The sequence below is a fragment of the Pectinophora gossypiella genome, chromosome 14, assembly GCF_024362695.1.
Source record: "Pectinophora gossypiella chromosome 14, ilPecGoss1.1, whole genome shotgun sequence".
In the NCBI taxonomy this organism is placed as follows: Eukaryota; Metazoa; Arthropoda; class Insecta; order Lepidoptera; family Gelechiidae; genus Pectinophora; species Pectinophora gossypiella.
The window spans coordinates 9790912-9794086 of record NC_065417.1 but is presented as its reverse complement, the minus strand read 5'-3'; the positions used below and the strand labels follow the sequence as shown (position 1 = coordinate 9794086).

General features: G+C 36.1%; 1 non-coding gene across 1 annotated transcript; it reads right to left on the bottom strand.

The window, feature by feature from the left end:
• Window positions 1-460: 460 nt before the first annotated feature.
• On the bottom strand, window positions 461-533 carry Trnat-ugu (transfer RNA threonine (anticodon UGU)). The gene has a single exon. It is a non-coding gene; the product is annotated as a tRNA-Thr (tRNA).
• Between the last annotated feature and the right edge of the window lie 2642 nt (window positions 534-3175).

Here is a 3175-nt window from a genome sequence, read left to right as displayed (position 1 = left end):
GGAAGCGTGTGACAAATGTATTAGATTAATCAAATCATTGGCCCCGATTCCTGCAGACATCTCTTAATTTTACTTTAAGTTATACCTGTCATTTTCTTATCCGCCGAAAAGGAAAGGGACGGATGATTGACAGCTCTTAATTTTAGGAAGAATGAGTAAATAAATGAATAACCCGGGCGAATTTTTAAACGGTTGTTTTAGATTTGTGCTTAAAATTGACGTGTGTTCCATAAATTTTATGCTTGTCGATTACCCGTCCCTTTCCTTTTCGGCGGATAAGAAAATGACAGATATAACCTAAAATAAAATTAGATGGTATTTACAGGAATTAGCACCATTATTTACCTAAAAATAAATGATATAATAATGTAAATAAACTACTACCTACCGCAACTTAACTATTACCATTTTAAATTCTTTAGGTATATTAACATCCAGTAACTACAAATCGGTGCAAAAATGCCCCCAGAGAGATTTGAACTCTCGACCCCTGGTTTACAAGACCAGTGCTCTAACCCCTGAGCTATGGAGGCGAACGACGAGCACACGTTATTAGCTAACCTAAATGTTCATCCAACAATGACCATGTATATTCAGTTGTGGATAATCAAGACAATTGGGTATTGTTCTTTGTTTAATCAGTAGCAATCAGCTTATTTTAAATAATTTGTACAGCATTGCCAAATAAAGAAATTACCAAGCTGCTAACGATGACGCCTGTATTACCAAATGTCGGTTAAAATAAAATCTGAGTCGTCTACGCCTTTTTGGAAAATCACATTCTCTTCTCAAATCGAAAATCATTGGTTTAGACTCAAGCGTCAAGCTTGTACTTAATTAATTTAATTCCGGGTAAAATTTCATACTTACCACATTTTTTATCTGGACCAAAGCTATAGTCAGTTGCGAAGTTGCGAGGTTTTGCTAACAAAAAGCACATTCAATGATTTTTCATAAAGGCGCTTACGCGGTTTTCACTTTAGGCGACGGTAAGTATAAACAATTTAAAGAGAGGACGAACATCGTTTATTATAGTATGAACACCAATGAATGGCACGATATGCTTTAATGACATTTATTGCAATTCACACGGCTGCCGCGTCAGATCGTCTTAAATCGTGATCACTTGTCACGAACTGTCAAGCTAATGAAGAGCTGCGCTTACGCAATTGTCAACATAGAGTTGTCATTTTATACAACTGTCACGTAACACAGTCGTTCAAGATGCGATTCTTTACATCCCATTGATTACCAGATAATTTGAATTTTAAATGTGGGAATATTAATGACTGTGGACAGAATGGAACAGTGTCGCAGATGATAGTTTTCCGAAAAAATATTGTGTGAGACATTGATACCCAATCGGGTAACTACCAACTTAATTTTATCTAAATGTGACAGAACTAAAAATAACTCTTCTCTTTCGTGCACTTATTGTAACTGTATTTAAAAGACGCAAGCAAAATATATCTTTGTATGTCATAGTCTGAAAGAAATCTTGAAGCTAAAAATAGTCTTTTCGGAAACAATTTTGTAAATCGAGTAAAATGTTTGAAACGACATACACATAAGAAACATGATTGATTATTAAAACTTTTGGATTATAGTATACAATCTAAGTGCGGTTAAAACGAAGTTCGTTTAACATTTATTAATGAATTTAGCCAGTAAAGTTATGATTTAAAAGTTATTAGTAAATTTTATTAGGAAAATTTCCACCTTTGTGATTTTTATCCAAGTAACTTCAGCAACATGAACTAATAATTTTATTTTCCTGAAAATAAAAAAGATGATGGGTTTTGGACATTAAATTAACCAGTCTCAATCTACGTACTTTAATTTCCAAGAATCACTCGCAAACAGCGCCTTTTTTACATTACTATTATATTCATAAGTCCAATTAATTACCCCGCCCCCTCTCTCTCTCTTCTTGGTGTCTCTACTTACCCCGGTGGGAAATAGGCGTGAGTTTATGTATGTATGTAATTAATTAAAAAAATACAACGGAACGCTACTGGCTATCTTGCTATCTATATATACCGGCGATCGAAATGGAGCACACCAGCGGCGCTTGACCGTTTTGCATACCACCTCCATAAAGGGACGGAGGTATGAAGGCATGTAGAAACGTCTACTAAGATTGTCATGTCTAAAATGGGAAATTTTAATGTGATGGTATGCAACGGATTGGCCTGAAACTAAGCTAAGTAACGTAACATAAGCTCACGGCTATATCCCAATTGGGGTAGTCAGGGGTACATGAATCGCAAGATAAACTAAGTACCCACACATCAACAAGGTTTCTGTCTCACCGACGTGATAGGTGGTGAGCCGTATCGCCGTTGGGCTAACTGTGTGAAAACTGCATTTAAGATAAATTAATAACTCATTGGTGCAAATCCGTTACATGTGTTCGAACCAACGCTCCCCGATTGAGAAACAAACCGGTGTACCACAGGATTAAAGTGACTATTAAAGAAAGAAAGAAACGATTACCTATTATAAAGTTAATAACTAAATAAATATGGTGTCCCCACAGTAACAAATAAAAACCAAAAATCGGACTACACACACTAAACACGTTGCATTATGTACTAGGCACATCTTATTTAAAAAAAAGAAAACAAATTGTACTGTATTCATGTGTTATGTCTGATTGTGAAATTTAGTTTCGTGAAATAAAGTATATTTTAATTTAAGTTGATTTATTTCAACTAATTGGAAGAGATAAAATAAAATCACTTCAAGTTTAGTGTCACCGACCATAAAAATCCAGAGAAGAAATGTTCCCGGCTGTGGGATGTAATAAACATTATAAGCCGTTCATGTTAATACTGTTGTCTGTTTATTAATTAACGAAATAAAAAAATCCACGATCCTTCATCAAACGAAGCCGCCGCGGCGCACTCGCACCAAATCAGGCGGTAGCAATGTAGAGCACAACTGGCGCTCAGCCGCTTTGCATACCACCTCCATAATGGGAGCACAGCCTTATAGTGCCATTAGCTGATTGATGGTTTTTACTTAGCTGTTTAGATATATTTAAATATACGCATATTTACTACAGTTCAGACACCAGTTAGTAGCAATGAAGCTCAGAAGCCTCCTGGGGTTTTCACGGGAGCGACCCCATTCCTTTGAGGATTTGTACCCGTTGTGCTGACACTCCCGTGCT